Source organism: Bos grunniens, chromosome 21 (assembly GCF_055505025.1).
Source record: "Bos grunniens cultivar Pamir isolate PY7600 chromosome 21, Bosgru_T2T1.0, whole genome shotgun sequence".
NCBI lineage: Eukaryota > Metazoa > Chordata > Mammalia > Artiodactyla > Bovidae > Bos > Bos grunniens.
The window spans coordinates 21,029,688-21,048,009 of NC_141185.1; the positions used below are offsets into that span (position 1 = coordinate 21,029,688).

Sequence of the window (18,322 nt, forward strand, 5' to 3'; positions counted from 1 at the left end):
AATGACAACATAATATATTCCCAACAAATACACAAGTAATTGAAACTAAATCTTTTCCTGAATGCAAGTTTTAATTAAGGAAAAGAGCCCGCGAGTTTGGGGCACGTGAAGTAGAGAAGAACCTGAAGAGGATCCACACATTAGAAAAAGGATTCAGAAAAAGCAAGCCAAGAATATCAAAACAAGCTTCACCTACTTCAAAATTTTCCCTAGAGCTGCGGTGTATGGTTGACTTAAATTTCCTTATCCAGCCTCTGAATTTTTCTCTCCTGCTGCTGCTGCTGCTGCGTTACTTCAGTCGTGTCCGACTCTGTGCGACCCCATAGACGGCAGCCCACTAGGCTTCCCGTCCCTGGGATTCTCCAGGCAAGAACACTGGAGTGGGTTGCCATTTCCTTCTCCAATGCATGAAAGTGAAAAGTGAAAGTGAAGTTGCTCAGTCGTGTTCGACTCTAGCGACCCCATGAACTGCAGCCCACCAGGCTCCTCCATCCATGGGATTTTCTAGGCAAAAGTACTGGAGTGGGGTGCCATTGCCTTCTCCGTTTCTCTCCTAGACCTTTGATTCGCTCTCCTGAAAGAAGAGTAAGCTATTCCAGCTGGCCACATACATGATGGTGTTACCAGCTGCAGTTCAAGCCAAACTTCATACTATTTCGATGCAGAGGATTTAACTTGCGGGTATGAGATTTACTGGACTCCATTACTAAGAAGAGAGCTCCTCATTGCATACACTAGTTTCAAAAGGGTACATAGACTAGTGAAGTGTCATGAAATGATAACATATGCAAAACTGTCCTGAAAAAGAGATAGTTACAGAAGGACATGACAAAACTTAATGCAAAAGGAGATAAACTAAGCCACCAATGACAGTGATGCACATTGGTTTCAGCATAAGAAAGAATTTCTTAAAAACTGAAGTTGTCCAAATGAAGAGGGCTGCTCTCCAAGGTAACAAACTCCTTGATCCTTAAATGTTCAGTTAAGGGTAATAAAGAAAGCATGTCTGATTAGGAGATGTGGAGGAAGTTTGTATCAACAACTAAAACTAAATGTAATGCTGTGCTGTGTTCTTAGTCGCTCTGTCTTGCCCAACTCTTTGTGACCCCCATGGATTGTAGCACACCAGGCTCCTCTGTCCATGGAATTCTACAAGCAAGAATACTGCAGTGGGTTGCCATGCCATCCTCCAGGGGATCTTCCCAACCCAGGGATCAAACCAGGTCTCCCGCATTGCAGGCAGATTCTTTACCATCAGAGCCACCAGAGAAGCCCAAAATTTAACACTAAACACCTCTAATTTTCTACAGACAGCATAAGTTTTAAGGCCATACAGAAGGAAAGTTTAAGAGACATTAATATAATAAAACAGTTTACAACAGCCATGTCTTGGCTGACATAAAAGCAATCTAAGAGCCCACCAATGGATGAATGGAAATAAGAAAATGTGAGATATTTATATATATAATTGAACTATTTTCCAGCCATAAAAAAGATGGAAATTTTGTTATTTGTGATGACATAGATGGAACTTGAGGCCATTGTACTAAATTAAATAAATAAGAGAAAGACAAATACTGCATGATCTCATTTATATGAGAAAAATGAATCAATCAATCACAGATACAGAGAATAGACAGAATGGTTCAGAGGCAGAAGTCAGGGGATAGGTAAAATAGGTGGAGGATTTCAAAACACGCAGACTTCCAGCTATAAAATAAGTAAGTTACAGGGATGTAGTATACAGCATGGTGACTCTACTGTATATTTGAAAGTTGCTAAGACAGTAGATCCTAAATGCTCTTATAAGAAAAAAATAGTAAATCTATACATACCTATATAAAAGAAAATAATCTATAACTATGAATAGTGACAAATATTAACTAGATATATTATGGTGATCATTTCACAATATATACAATTAGCAAATCATTATTTTGTACACCTATAGCTAACATAATGTTATATGTCAATTATATTCAATTAAAAAGAAGTATGACAAAAGTGTATATATATATATGTGTGTGTATATATATATATATAAATCCGGAATGACTATAAAAATGAAAAAAATAAATGTTACCAATAAGTATGGAGGCCAGAAAGGACATGAAGAAAGACAAGTAATGACTGACAGTGACAAGGAAGGACAAGGAAACAGAACATGTGGAAATAAAATAATCAGGTAGAATTAAGGATTCTTAATTAAGAATTCAGTTCAGTTCAGTTGCTCAGTCATATCCGACTGTTTGCAACCCCATGGACTGCAGCACACCACGCCTCCCTGTCCATCACCAACTCCCGGAGTTTACTCAAACTCATGTCTATTGCGTCAGTGATGCCATCCAACCATCTCATCCTCTGTCATCCCCTTCTCCTCCCCCTTCAATCTTTCCCAGCATCAGGGTCTTTTCAAATGAGTCAGTTCTTCGCATCAGGTGGCCAAAGTTTTGGAGTTTCAGCTTCAACATCAGTCCTTCCAATGAATATTTGGCACTAATTTCCTTTAGGATGGACTGGTTGCTTCTCCTTTCTGTCCAAGGGACTCTCAAGAGTCTTCTCCAACAGTTCAAAGGCATCAATTCTTCAGCATTCAGCTTTCTTTATAGTCCAACCCTCAAAGTCATACATGACCTCTGGAAAAACCATAGCTTTGACTAGATGGACCTTTGTTGGCAAAGTAATGTCTCTGCTTTTTAATTGAGAATTAGGATGGAGAAATTGATGTTACTCCACCAGAACTGAGGACACTTGGAATAAAGACAAAGGGATAAGCAAGTCAGGAGAATGAGAAATTAGCCTGAAATGGAATTTCCCAAAATGCAGGGAAGGTTTAATATGTGTTTTGGGGTGGGAGGAATTTCTATGGTCAAATACGTTTGGAAATACTGAGTTAAACACTATTAAACAGATTCTCATAGAGCCTTAGCTATTTATCACAATTCTAAGTCTCCAAGAAATGGGGACAACATGTAAGTCCTCATTAAAACCATTTTTATGAATAGATTTTAGAAATCCATTATAAAAATTATAGAAATCTTTGGGAACTAGCAATCCAAAGAATACAAAATAAAAAAAAGAAATATTAGACTTGGGTGTCTGGGACTTAGTATCTGCTGGTTAGGGGAATTTTGGACTTATATTAACAAGGGCTTATACTCAAAGCCTAGTCATAATGAACCTAGCTAATTCAAAAACTATATAATAGAAACAAAAAGTCTTTAGCCAATTTGGGGAGAAAGGAAAGTAAGGCTAATACAAAAAATGTCCTCATGTTTTAAACCCTGTTTTAGTGTGTGACTCAAACTGTAAATGGTTTTGCTCTGTAGTGAGAGCCCTTCACTATACCAGATCTGTGTTCTAAATTACTGGCCATGGTAATAGAACTTGGATAGTTCATTTAAAAATAAGATAAGGAATGTGAATTGGGGATACCTCAGGAGACCCAGCTTCACTGTTTAAAGATAATAATCACAGCTACCACATTTCAAATGCAACCAGGGGCCAGATAATTTAATCCTCACCAAGGTGAGAACACCAGAGATCAGAAAAAGTAAATAACACTTCCAAGATCTCTTTGCTAGTGAGTTGTAGAGCCAGGATTCAAACAGGCCTGGCTAACTCCAAATCTACAACTCTTAACAACTGCTGCTCTTCAGGGACACAGGAAGGCACGAGAGAACCAACAATTTGGAGTGAGAGTTGAGAACAAGTTTACATACGGACTTGTTACCTTATATTACATACCATATGACTAGAGGCCATTCTCTCTCTCTCACAGTGCTCCAGCCACAGTTGTTTTGACATTTTCTAGATTATGCTATGCTCTTCCTTGCTTCAGGCCTTTGCACCTGCTATTCTCAGTGAAAGTTTCTTCCCCCTTCTTGCATACCTTATCCCTCCAGTCTCAGCTTAAATGTCACTTCTTCAGTGAGTTCCTGTTTTCAACTGCATCTAAAGTAGCTAAGCCCCTCCTCTCCTATCACACACTGCCATCAATATCACTGCTGTATATTTTTTATTATACTTACCGCAAGCTATATAAGTTTTTTCCTTCATTTATTTATTTTCCTCCTGCTTCACTCAACTTCAATCTCCATGAGGGCAAGCTGTCTTCTTTATCCAGACTAGTTTAAGGCTGGTTCCTAGTGCCTATTTAGTAAATACCAGTAGGATAAAATGAACTTCAAATAGGTATTAATATTTACATTGGGGTTTGAAGAGCTGAAGAGAAATTAAGGCTTATTTATACACTTGAAAGTAACGGCCTTAAAGATGGCATATGAAGCTATGGATATGAGTGGATTTGTCCATGGAGAATGTACAGAGTGATAAGAGAGCCCAAGCAAAAAATTTGACATGGTAACCACCATCCAAGATGGTCCACAATGACTCTCACTTCCTAGTACTCTAGCACTTGGGTGGTCTCCTCTCAAACTGAATTGGACTGATCTCGTATGATTAATAAGATACTGTAGAAATGGAAAAGTTTGACTGATAAGGCTAGGTCATAAAAGACATTATGGCTTCCTCCTTACTCTACCTTGGAAAGTCAAATGCCATGTCATACTGACACTGAAGTAGTTCTAAGGAGATATCCATGTAGCATGGAACTCATGTCTCCTAACAACAGCCAGCAGCAACTTGCCAGCACATGTATGAACCAACAGAAGCAAATTCCCGAACCCTAGTCAAACTTTCAGATGACTGCAGCCCTGGTTGATATCTTATCCACAATCTCAGGAGAGACTCAAGTCAGAAACATCCAGTTCAGCCGTTTTTAAATTTGTGATCCACAGAAACTGAGTGAGATAATATTTATTGTTGTCTTAGACACAAAGTTTGGGGATAATTTGTTATACAGCAATGGATAATTAATACATGCAAGGAACAACAATATATTCTTAATTAAAATTTTCTCTAACAAAAGAATACTGAAAATTCATTTCATGAGTTTTGTAAAATGTCATGTCCCAATTCATCTTTTGGTACATTTTCTTAGATAAATTACTCATCATATATATCCTGGCCTGCATTTTTATAGTGATTCCTTATTATTATATTCCTTATTCCCTATTTAAACAAACCAAAATGAACAAAAGGAAAATTTGACAAAATCAGAAACCAGACAGTATTTATCAAACATGTGTGGGCATATATCAAAAAGAAAATATGATATATTGAATAGCTGTCAATTAGTGTAAGGCATTAAAGATTTCAGAAATTTTTGTAGAAATAGGCAAGTATTTAATGAAATTCTATGATCGAAATTTTACATTTCAAGCAATTGATTGGGTTTGCTTCTCAAGAAAAAAGAATAGGGACAACTCAACAACTTTTGTTGAGTATCTGCTAAGTTCAGACCCTGAAATGTGGGCTTTACATATGTTATCTCTTTTAACAACACTATGAGGTAAATATTATTGGTCCCACTGATCTCAGACAGGCAGCAGCGAGTGGTGGCGTGAAGCAAGGTCTTAATTCCCTGCCCAGGAATTGAACCTGAGTAGCCTGGATGAAAACCAGAAATTTTAGCCACCAGACCAGCAAGGATTAGAGGCTAGAAGCTATTTTTCCCTGGATCTTTGCCACAGTGAAAAAAATGCATTTATTACGGAGGCAGAAACTGTAAATGCAGGTACAAAGTTTATTATTAGAGACACAGCTTGACCACAAATGGGAGAGCACACAGAGAAATGGTTTGTTTAGTTAAGATAGAAGCAAGGCAGAGATGTAAACCCAGGGAGAAAGAGTGTGGGCCTTCGCCTTAGTGAGGAGGAAGACGATAAAGAAGTGGTTACCTCATTTATGTAGGTCAGTTCTTCCAGGTCTTTGTTTACTTTTAGCCAATTACCTGGTTTCTTTTTCCACACCTGACCTACCTTGGGACCCTTCTCTGGGTGCACATACACTCCTCAGTCAAGATGGATCTCAAAGTAAAGGCTTCTAGGAGAAGCAAGATTCATTATGGCCTGGGATTATCCCCTGATTTATGAGTCACAAGGAGCCTTTCTGCACATGTGTAGTGTTTCCCTTGTCCCAGAAAGGGGGAAGACTGAAGATCCCTTAATCCATTATATAAACAGGATTTTGCCCCTCTCTGGCCTTGCCATGACTATTACCTTAAGGTATTTACAAGAGACAAAGACTGGCTACTTACCCTGTTCTGTTGTTACTTTCATTTCAGAGGGCAAATAGAAGGCTGTTGTAAATGCTTTAACTGGAGCCCATCTATCTCTTGTCTCAAGAAATGCTACCAATTGTAAGTATACAGCCTGAGTTCAGTTCAGCCTGAAGCCCCTTCTGTGTGCACTTCTTTGCGCCCCAGGAAATGCAAACAGGAGGCCAGTTATAAAAGTCTAAACTTGAACCCATCTATCTCCTGCCTCTTTCACTTTACAGAGGAGGAAAGGGGACTCATTAACACAGAATACTCTGTCAAGTATCCCCATGGAGAATTAGAATTCAATCAGCATAAGAAACAGCAAAGCTGCTCCCATATAGCTACAACTGTGCCTGGAACTTAGGAGATGTTAAGTAAATCTGATTAGACTGTGACACAACATCCTAGAACAAATACAGTTCCACCAATACTCAGGGAGAGCTGGGAACCTCCCTGAGAAACCTGGTCATTCACTTTCTTCCTTTACAAAGCAGGGGCATCAGGGTTGAGATTTAAAATAGTACCTAGTTTTTGCTGTGCAGTAGAGAAGGGAGCTAGGAATACTGCCATTTCCTTAGAGCATGTTCCAATTATTTATTGTTGCGTAAAAAAAATCACCTCAAAACTTAGTGGCTTGAAAGCAGCAATAATCATTTAGTTTGCTTACAAATCTGTAATTTGAGCAGGGATGAACAGAGATACCTAATCTGTGTTGCACACAGCATCTTGGAGAGCAGCTCGGCTGAAGGCTGGAGGACCCACTTTCAGCATGTCTCACTCATGGCTGCAGGTTGGAACAGACCTTAAACAGGACGTTCAGCTACAGCCGTGTGCTGGGTGCTCCTTGAGGGCTGCTGCTCTGGCTGCTTAGGCTTCCCCATTGCACGGTGGCTGAATGCTAAGAACAGGCATCCCAAGAGACGGGAAGCAGAAGTGGCTAACTTCTCAAAGCCTGGGCCAGGAATCAGCACAGTGTGACTTTCAGTACTACTCATAAAACAGTCACAAAGCCCTGATTCAAGAACAGAGGACAAGGATCCCACATCTTAATGAAGGAGTATCAGAAATTGGCCGACCATGCTCTTAAAGCCATCAGAGAGGCTATATTTTTACTGCAAATAAGATTCCATTATTCTGACAATGGTAAAGAATTGACCATTATTGGACATGAGACAGAGACATAAAAATTATACTCTATTCAGTTATTAATCCCTTCATAATATTCTCATCTTTTGTTGACTATAAGGGCTACTCCATTTCTTCTAAGGGATTCTTTCCCACAGTGGTAGATATAATGGTCATCTGAGTTAAATTTGCCCATTCCAGTCCATTTTAGTTTGCTGATTCCTAAAATGTCAATGTTCACTCTTGCCATCTCCTGTTTGACCACTTTCCATTTACCTTGATTCATGGACCTAACATTCCAGGTTCCTACGCAATATTGTTCTTTACAGCATCAGACTTTACTTTCATCACCAGGCACATTCACAACTGGGTGTTGTTTTTGCTTTGGCTCCATCTCTTCATTCTTTCTGGAGTTATTTCTACACTCTTCTACAGTAGCATATTGGGTACCTACCAACCTGGAGAGTTCATCTTTCAGTGTCCTATCTTTTTGCCTTTTCATACTGTTCAAGGGGTTCTCAAGGCAAGAATACTGCAGTGGTTTCCCATTCCTTTCTCCAGTGAAGTCAGAACTCTCCATCATGACCTGTGAGTCTTGCGTGGCCCTACACAGCATGGCACATAATTTCACTGAAATAGACAAGGCTATGGTCCATGAGATGAGTTTGATTAGTTTTCTGTGATTGTGGTTTTCATTCTGTCTACGCTCTGACAGATAAGGATAAGAGGCTTATGGAAGTTTCCTGATGGGAGAGACTAATTGTGGGGGGAACTGGATCCTGTTCTGATGGGCAGGGCCATGCTCAGCAAATCTTTAAACCAATTTTCTATTGATGGACGAGGATGTGTTCCCTCCCTGTTGTTTGACTTAAGACCAAACTATGGTGGAGGTAATGAAGATAATGGCAACCTCCTTCAAAAAGTCCCATGCACACACTGCCACACTCAGTGTCCCCAACCCTGCAGCAGGCCACCACAACCCATGCCTCCACTGGAAACTCCTGGACACTCATAAGAAACTCTGGGTCTTTCTCTTGTGGGGTCACTGCTCCTTTTACCTGGGTCCTGGTGTGCACAAGATTTTGTTTGTGCCCTCTAAGAGTCACTTCCCTAGTTCTGTTCAAACTACTGCACAATTGCACTCATCTCACACACTAGCAAAATAATGCTCAGAATTCTCCAAGCCAGCCTTCAACAGTATGTGAACTTTAAGATGTTCAAGCTGGATTTAGAAAAGGGAGAGGAACCAGAGATCAAATCGCCAATATCCGTTGGATCATCGAAAAAGCAAGAGAGTTCCAGAAAAACATTTACTTCTGCTTTATTGACTACACCAAAGCCTTTGACTGTGTGGGTCACAACAAACTGTGGAAAATTCTGAAAGAGATAGGAATACCAGACCACCTGAACTGCCTCCTGAGAAATCTGTATGCGGGTCAGGAAGCAACAGTTAGAACTGGACATGGAACAACAGACTGGGTCCAGATCAGAAAAGGGGTACATCAAGGCTGCATACTACTGTCACCCCGCGTCTATGCAGAGTACATCATGTGAAGTGCCAGGCTGGACGAAGCACAAGCTGGAATCAAGATTACCAGGAGAAACATCAATAATCTCACATATGCAAATGACACCACTCTTATGGCAGAAAGCAAAGAAGAACTAAAGAGCCTCTTGATGAAAGAGGAGAGTGAAAAAGTTGGCTCAAAAGTCAACATTCAGAAAACTAAGATCATGGCATCCGGTCCCATCACTTCATGGCAAATAGATGGGCAAACAATGGAAACAGTGAAAGACTTTATTTTGGGGGGCTCCAAAATCACTGCAGATAGTGACTCCAGCCATGAAATTAAAAGATGCTTGCTCCTTGGAAGAAAAGCTATGACTAAACTCAGTTCAGTCGCTCAGTCATGTGCAACTCTTTGTGACCCCATGGAAAGCAGCATGCCAGGCCTCCCTGCCCATCACCAACTTCCAGAGTTTGCTCAAACTCATGTCCATTGAGTTGATAATGCCATCTAACCATATTATCCTCTGTCATCCCCTTGTCTTCCTGCCTTCAATCTTTCCCAGCATCAGGATCTTTTCAAATGACTCAGTTCTTCACATCAGGTGGCCAAAGTATTGGAGTTTCAGCTTCAGGATCAGTCCTTCCAAAGAATATTCAGGCCTGATTTCCTTTAGGATGGACTGGCTGGATCTCCTTGCAGTCCAAGGGACTCGCAAGAGTCTTCTCCAACACCACCGTTCAAAAGCATCAATTCTTCAGCACTCAGCTTACTTTATACTCCAACTCTCACATCCATGACTACTGGAAAAGCCATAGCTTTGACTAGATAGATCTTTGTTGGCAAAGTAATGTCTCTGCTTTTTAATATGCTGTCTAGGTTGGTCATGACTTTCCTTCCAAGGAGGAAGCATCTTTAATTTCTTGGCTGCAGTCACCATCTACAGTGATTTTGCAGAAATCCAAAAAAATAAAGTCTGTCACTGTTTTCCCATCTATTTGCCATGAAGTGATGGGAGCAGATGTCATGATCTTAGTTTTTTGAATGTTGAGCTTTAAGCTAACTTTTTCACTCTCCTCTTTCACTTCCATCAAGAGGCTCTTTAGTTCTTCACTTTCTGCCATAAGGGTGGTGTCATCTGCATATCTGAGGTTGCTGATATTTCTCCCAGCAATCTTGATTCCAGCTTGGGCTTCATCCAGCCCAGCACTTCACATGATGTACTCTGCATAGAAGTTAAATAAGCAGGGTGACAATATACAGCCCTGACGTACCTTTTTTCCTATTTGGAACCAGTCTGTTGTTCCATGTCCAGTTCTAACTATTGCTTCCTGACCTGCATACAAATTTCTGAGCAGGCGGGTCAGGTGGTCTGATATTCCCATCTCTTTCAGAATTTTCCACAGTTTGTTATGATCCACACAGTCAAAGGCTTTGGCGTAGTCAATAAAGCAAAATTCCAGATGTTTTTCTGGAACTCTCTTGCTTTTTTGATGATCCAGTGGACATGGCAATTTGACCTCTGGTTCCTCTGCCTTTTCTAAATCCAGCTTGAAAATCTGGAAGTTCACAGTTCACGTACTGTTGAAGGCTGGCTTGGAGAATTTTGAGCATTACTTTGCTAGTCTGTGAGATGGGTGTAATTGTGTGGTAGTTTCAGCATTCTTTGCTATTGCCTTTCTTTGAGATTGGAATGAAAACTGACCTTTTCCAGTCCTGTGGCCACTGCTGAGTTTTCCAAATTTGCTGGCATATTGAGTGCAGCACTTTCACAGCATCATCCTTCAGGATTTGAAATAGCTCAACTGGAATTCCATCACCTCCACTGGTTTTGTTCGTAGTGATGCTTTCTAAGGTCCTCTTGACTTCATATTCCAGGATGTCTGGCTCTAGGTGAGTGATCACACCATCCTGATTATCTGGGTCGTGAAGATCTTTTTTGTACAGTTCTTCTGTGTATTCTTGCTACCTCTTCTTAATATCTTCTGCTTCTGTTAGGTCCATACTATTTCTGTCCTTTATTGTGCCCATCTTTGCATGAAATATTCCCTTGGTATCTCTAATTTTCTTGAAGAGTCTCTAGTCTTTCCTATTTTATTGTTTTCCTCTATTTCTTTGCATTGATCACTGAGGATCACTGACCAACCTAGACAACATATTAAAAAGCAGAGACATCAATTACTTTGCCAACAAAAGTCTGTCTAGTCTAAGCTATGGTTTTCCCAGTGATCATGTATGGATGTGAGAGTTGGACTATAAAGAAACCTGAATGCCAAAGAATTTATGCTTTTGAACTGTGGTGTTAGAGAAGACTCTTTAGAGTCTTCTCAAGGTTGAAGGCAGGGGGAGAAGTGGACAACAGAGGATGAGATGGTTGGATGGCATCACTGACTCAATGGACATGAGTTTGAGTAGCTCCAGGATTTGGTGATTGACAGGAAAGATTGGTGTGCTACAGTCCATGAGGTTGCAAAGAGGCAGACACGACTGAGCAACTGAATTAAACGATAAGGGAATAACAACATGCTTTCATAGGAAATGGGAAGGTTTATATAGCTATAAAAGCAGAGTGTACTTTTAATTGCCTTAATAAATGCCTATTAATGGTGAGTTATCTATAAGATGTCCTCACAGGTGAAAGGTGTAATTATTATGTGCTTAAGTAATTTTACAACATGAAGCCTTTTCAGGTTCCTTGGACAATTGTCCATGCTCAAACTGCAGAAGCCTCCAATTAAATCATTTTCATGAACATGTAGTTAAGTATCTAATCCTATTTTTAAAGGTATCCTATTGTACAATCCTTGTAAGTATTTGTTAGATGACAAGAAAAAAAGATTTATAGGTTTTTAATTTTTACAAATGAAGCAATACCTGATGGATACTACAGAATTTCAGAACCTCTTTGCAAATAAATCATGTTTTCATAATATATGTTTAAGTCCAGATACAACATATTCAGTCAGATCTCCCAGCAACAACCCTATTCAGGATTGAATTGCATCCAAGAGCAGACTCTTTCTAATAATATTTTAAGACAGCAAAATTGAATTGGCTTCCTTGCTATAACAAATAGGAAATTTTCAAGTTTAACTAAGGTAGTGTGAGTGAAGATCTTAAGACTAGTTCTCATTGTGAAGAGGAGTCAGTCAGCACCTCATTTAGTCTACAGGCACAGTAACCAATTGGGACTGTCCCACAGGGGTTCAAGGATTTAGGCTAAATTACTTTCTATTAGGCAGTTGAGACCACAAAAAGCAGTAACTTCCTCAGCTCAGCCACTTATAGAAAGATTGGTTAAATAAGATGAGATTTGTCCTAGCTAAAAATGGGGCCTGCAGCTGGGAGGTTGGTTTCTCAGGGACTTTTGGAAGAGAGAGCTCTATTATATGGTGAAGCACTCTTGGTGCCAGAAAACTGTGAGTATGAAGCAGGAGTCACACCAGCCAGCCCGTGGACCTTATTATTGTATGTAAATTTTACGCTTACGCAGACATTTAAAAGACAATGTTAGTGTTAATATCACCCACTTTACCCACTTTGTTACACACATTTCCTATAGGATGTTAAGCTTGTGCTCGAGCGAATTATCCTGAATAATATAAACTTAGACGCAAGGATTTCTCAAAGAGTACATTTGTTGTAAGTCTTTTTTAAGCCAGCTGAAAGACGACAGCATATGCCCTAAAATCAGAATCTGTGGAGACTTCCCTGGTGATCCAGGAGCAAAGACTCTGCTCTTCCAATGCAGGGGGCCTGGGTTTGATCCCTGGTCAGGGAACTAGATCCTGCATGCCACAACTAAGACCTGGCACTGCCAAGGTCTTAACATTTATTAAATTTTTTTTAATATCAAATTTTTAAAAAAAGAATCTGTGTGATAGAGAATCCAAGTGGGTGATGAATATGGACCCCAGAAGCATGGCCTCTACATATTGTCTTACATTGCGCTGTGCTGTGCTTCGTCACTCAGTCATGTCTGACTCTTGGCGACCCCATAGGCTGTAGCCCACCAGGCTTCTCTCTCCATGGGGCTTCTCCAGACAAAGTATACTAATGCATATATATGGAATTTAGAAGGATGGTAACGATAGCCCTATATACGAGACAGCAAAAGAGACACTGATGTACAGAACAGTCTTATGGACTCTGTGGGAGAGAGAGAGGGTGGGAAGATTTGGGAGAATGACATTGAAACATGTGAAATGTCATGTATGAAACGAGATGCCAGTCCAGGTTCAGTGCACGATGCTGGATGCTTGGGGCTGGTGCGCTGGGACGGCCCAGGGGGATGGTATGGGGAGGGGGGAGGGAGGAGGGTTCAGGATGGGGAGCATGTGTATACCTGAAATTTTTTTAATTAAAAATTAAAAAAAAAAAAAAAAAGAATACTGAAGTGGGTTGTCATGCCCTCCTCCAGGGAATCTTCCCAGTCCAGGGATTGAACCCAGGTCTCCTGCACTGCAGGAGGATTTTTTACCACCAGTGAAGCCCAAGAATACTGGAGAGGGTAGCCTATCCCTTCTCCAGTGGATCTTCCCAAACCAGGAATCAAACGAGGCACTGCAGGCAGACTCTGCCAGCTGAGCTACCACAGAAGCCCATTGTCTTACATTAGTAAAATAATCTCTAACTGGCCCACTGACACCTTCTCTGGCTTATCTCTTGCCATCTTTTACTCACTGTGATTTAGATGTTGGGGAAATGCTGAGATTGGCCCTTAAAAAAATGGAAAACAAGAAGTTAAAGCCCAAAGTTGATAATAGATACAAAATTATAGATATGCAAAAAAAGTTGAAGTGACTTTGAGTAAGAAGCAAAAGAAGGCAGGAAGGGAGGGGGCATTCTTATCACAGAAAGCAGATAGTCACTCTAAGGTAAATACAATACTGACCCCAAATCAGCTCAGTTACCCAGAAAGTTTCAACAAAATTGGCCTGGATATAAAGCAGCCCTATTTGATCATGACTATTTGCTAGGTACAAGTGGCCAAAATAAAAAAGCCATACTCATGTTTTGAGCCACTGATGGTATGTAAAACATTTCCCTTCATTTGCTAATGTCAAAATATTCTGTCATCTTTTAAACTGTAAATTAGGAGACAATTTTTGAGCATGTCCTAAGACTTAGAGAATTAGAGCAGCTGTGATGGAATTGAGAAACATGTGTTGACTGTAGATTTCTCCAAAACCCATCCATAAAACTGTGAAAGGTTTTCTTTTTAATAAATTCCCCAGAAAACCACATACTGTGCTCACTGAAGCAAGAAGTAAAAAGAAATGATTGAGCAATATTAAAAGGTGGAAAGTCAGATCTTTCCTCTGCAGTGTTTTAATGTTGAAATAAAAGGCACTGAGTAACCCGTGGCTCCTCCAGCTGGGATATCAGCGCCCTGCCCTTCTTCACACTGCCAGGGCAAAGAGTCACTGGAGAGACCATTTCCTCTCCATATTAAAGCAATTTTTAAAGGCAAACCTTCCAACTAGACTTTCCAATCTCACGTTTTCTGAAGATGTGGTCTGTCTGTCTATTTAAAAAGGTTAAAGAAGCAGATTTTCTTTCAGAATTGGAGTAAAGTTACTACTGCATCAATCCATTTCAGGTTGGATGGGAGAGGGTTTATTGTCTTCCACAAAAGCTAATTTTGCTACAATCCAAAGTTGCTGCAGTTCATGGGGTCACAAAGAGACACGACTGAGCAACTGAACTGAACTGAACTGAAAGTTATTCAAATATTTTAAAAATCCAGGCTGGACTTTGAAATAAAGAATGGTATTGTGAAATATCCTAGATTCTCTGTAATTGCTAGACTCACAGTAAAACTTGCACACCTCTCTCTTATGGGGTACATCGTATGCTCCAACTCTTTCAGTGTAAAGAGTACATGCTGCTGCTGCTGCTGCTGCTAAGTTGCTTCAGTCGTGTCCGACTTTGTGCGACCCCATAGACGGCAGCCCACTAGAATCCCTGGGATTCTCCAGGCAAGAACACTGGAGTGGGTTGCCATTTCCTTCTCCAATGCATGAAAGTGAAAAGTGAAAGTGAAGTTGCTCAGTCGTGTCCGACTCTTAGCGACCCTATGGACTGCAGCCTACCGGGCTCCTCCATCCATGGGATTTTCCAGGCAAGAGTACTGGAGTGGTGTGCCATTGCTTTCTCTGGAAAGAGTACATAGGGGCTTGCAAATAAGACAATCGCCCATTATCTTTTTTAAGCATAATGAGTATCAACAGGAAGAAGAATATTTCCAATCATGAAGTTCAAGTTTTTCCAGGGGAAATACTCTCTCTCCAACTCCTGTCTGCCTCCTCCCCTCACTAACAGATCACAAAAGAGGATCGATGGCCAATTGCATTTCCAAAATTTTATATCTTTTATATTTAGAGGATGTATGCTGCTCATTATGAACATATATATTTAAATACATGCCAAATACATTTAACACTATCATATCATGCTTTTTTCCTGTCTCTGCTCTGTTTTATTCAAAACAAAAATTTTTCCCCTTGGCAGAGTTGCAAACTGTGACCTGTCATGTCTTATACTGGGTTCTGTGCACACACTCTCTCTCTTCAGGTATCTTTTATACAAAGACTCTTCTAATCACAACACAAGTTATTTTTAAACTGTCTTGTTCCTCAGGCAAAGAGAATGATTCTTTAGCAATGTAATGCGCATTATATCCACAAACAGTGGGAAGATATGATTTAAAATAAAAAGTGTCTTTTTTTAGTGGGAAAAAAAGAATTTTCAGAGTTCAAACACTGGAGTTGCCAATGAATAACAGAGATGAGTCTGAGGGTATATACAAGAAAAGCATGATAAAATGGACAGTTTTATTCCTGTCGATCTTAAATACAGTGCCATGCAGCTCTTAGAAGTGTCTGCCTGGGTCAGACATGCTGCCATGGTCAGGATGCTCTAAAACCCTCACAAGCTTTCCTTTCCTTCTCTTCTTTTCATCAATCTGAGAGTCTTTCTCCTTTCATATCTATTATAGTATCTTCTGCTATTGAACTATTTCTTACAGCATGTTCTTTCTTTGTTCAACTGAGTTCCTTTTAATATCAGAAAAAGTGATAGCCTCATTTTATTTATACTATGAAGACAGGTTCTGGATTCAGACCTCCTCTGAATTAGAGTCCCAGTTCCAACATTTATAAGTTGTGCAATCTTGGGGAAATCACTCAAACTTTTTGTGCCTCAGTTTCCACATAACAGGAATAAGAGAACCTAAATCAGAGGGTTGCTGAAAAGATTCAATTTTAAAAAGTAAGCAAAGCATTCAAAAAGATACATTGCACTTAGATTATTTATAAATATTTATAAATAACTAGAAATTGTTTTTAGAAAACTGGTGGGATTGTTGTTGACTGATGCTATTAGTTACATTGCTCACACATGCTTTTTTAACTTGTGTCCTTTAGAGTTCTTCCACGTTTTCTTTGTTATCTTCATTCAGTTTACCTACATTGCTTCAGTAATTCAATTACTTGAAATCACTTACTTGTGATCTCAGAGCTGCAGCATTCATATCTGCAACAAGAAAGCTGGACAGACAGCAAATTAATGACTTTTTGTGAAGCCACTGGAGAACTAAAGTCACAGAACAGTCATCCTCAAGTCTGGAGAGATGCAGATGTTCATGTAAAAATAAGAGGGGTGTGCTGGACACGGGGATCCTAAAAGCAACCAGTCCTTCTGCTGAACTACTTTCACAGCAGTGAATGATTCAAAAATAGTCTTGTTCCTTTGCTGTCTGGAGAAGACAGGCACACTGTCTTCTCCGTACCACTGGGAGAGGAACAGAAAGGAGAGAATCATTAAGGATATGCTGGATGAGGGGCAGCAGAACCACTGATGATAAAGGCTTGTTCCCTCCAATGACAACGACAACGTGCCTGCTCAGTCCTGTCTGACTCTGTAACCTCATGGACTGTAGCCCACCAGCCTCCTCTGTCCACGGGATTCTCTGGGCAAGAATACTGGAGTGGGTTGCAATTTCCTTCTCAAGGGGATCTTCCCAACCCAGGGATCAAAACCCACATCTCTTGCATCTCCTTTATCAGCAGGCAGATTCTTTATCACTGGGCCACCTGGGAAACCCTTTGCTCCCTCCAAACCAGACCTAAGACACAAATGCTGCTGTTGTTAACCTAGAGTTTGAAAGTTATTTTGTGACAAAACAGCAAACAGAAGAACCAGAGGCAAATGTGCCAGGGGAATCACACAATCGGTACCTTCTCCTGCTTCACCCTGTCCCCTGGGCCTGCAGAGCCCCCTGGGACATTACAACGCTCCAGACTGCCACATCTGCTCTCTCAAAATTTACCTCTCCATGCTCTGACTCCCCTATTGTAACGACCCATATTTCTCCACCCTGGTGGTGTTGGGTTGCACCCCACAGGCCTACAAGGCCCATACTTGCTCAGCTTCAAGACCTAAGAGAGAGCCCAGGGTCAGCAACAGAGACATTGGTGGTTTAATGGATAGAGGAGCTTACTCACGTGAAGTAAGGTCCTGGAGTGCACCCCGAGGTGTAAAGCAGTCTGTGGGCAGAAAATGGCGGCAGTCTTCACTCCTGGGTAAAAAGGAGATGACCGGGTCTGGGGGAATTGATTTCAGCTGGGCTCATTAGTTACCAGGGAAACCAGCAGAGGGGCATGGCCCCTCACCACACCTTTGATGAGAACAATCACCAGCTGGGGCCTAAGGCAAGTACATAGGAAGGTCAGTCATGTGTGTAAAATAAAGATGAAGCAGGTACTGGTCCAACAGGGGATGTATAGAGAGCAAGAGAACAATCATCTTGAATGAGCTGACCATAAAGGTGGCTTCTTACTTCAATGAGGGGAATGATCATTTGTTGTTCAGTCGCTCAGTTGTATCCGACTCTTTGTGACCCCATGAACTGCATGCAGCACACTAGGCTTCCCTGTCCTTCACCATCTCCCGGAGCTTGCTCAAACTCATGTCCATTGAGTCAGTGATGCCATCCAACCATCTCATCCTCTAGCGTCCCCTTCTCCTCCTGCCTTTCCCAGCATCAGGGTCTTTTCTAATGAGTCAGTTCTTTGCATCAGGTGGCCAAAGTATTGGAGTTTCAGCATCAATCCTTCTAATGAATATTCAGGATTGATTTCTTTTAGGATTGACTGGTTTGATCTCCTTGCAGTCCAAGGGACTCTCAAGAGTCTTCTCCAAGGAATAATTATTATCCATTTTTAAGTATTTATTTATTTATTTCACTGCACCAAGTCTTAATTGTGGCATGCGGAATCTTTTTTATTTTTATTAACTGGAGTGTAATGCTTTGGAATGTTATGTTTCTGCTGTACAACAACATGAATCAGCTATACATGCATGCTAAGTCACTTCAGTCACGTCTGATTCTTTGTGACTCTATGGACTATAGTCTGCCAGGCTTCTCTGTCCATGGGATTCTCCGGGCAAAGAATACTGGAGTTGGTTGCCATGCCCTCCTCTAGGGGATCTTCCTGACCCAAGAATTGAACCTGTGTTGCTT

General features: G+C 40.7%; 1 long non-coding RNA gene across 47 annotated transcripts in view; it reads right to left on the reverse strand.

Moving 5' to 3' along the window:
- LOC147349204 (uncharacterized) overlaps positions 1-17,849 on the reverse strand; it is a 535,617-nt gene extending 517,768 nt beyond the window's left edge. For 4 of the 47 annotated variants that reach the window (XR_015149633.1, XR_015149630.1, XR_015149631.1 and 1 more), the window contains exon 1: positions 17,304-17,822. This is a non-coding gene — a long non-coding RNA (uncharacterized LOC147349204). Of the gene's footprint in view, positions 1-4,031; positions 4,153-16,303; positions 16,591-17,303 lie in introns of all 47 variants that reach the window. The other 43 variants (XR_015149609.1, XR_015149648.1, XR_015149647.1 and 40 more) reach the window with 31 other exon arrangements.
- Between the last annotated feature and the right edge of the window lie 473 nt (positions 17,850-18,322).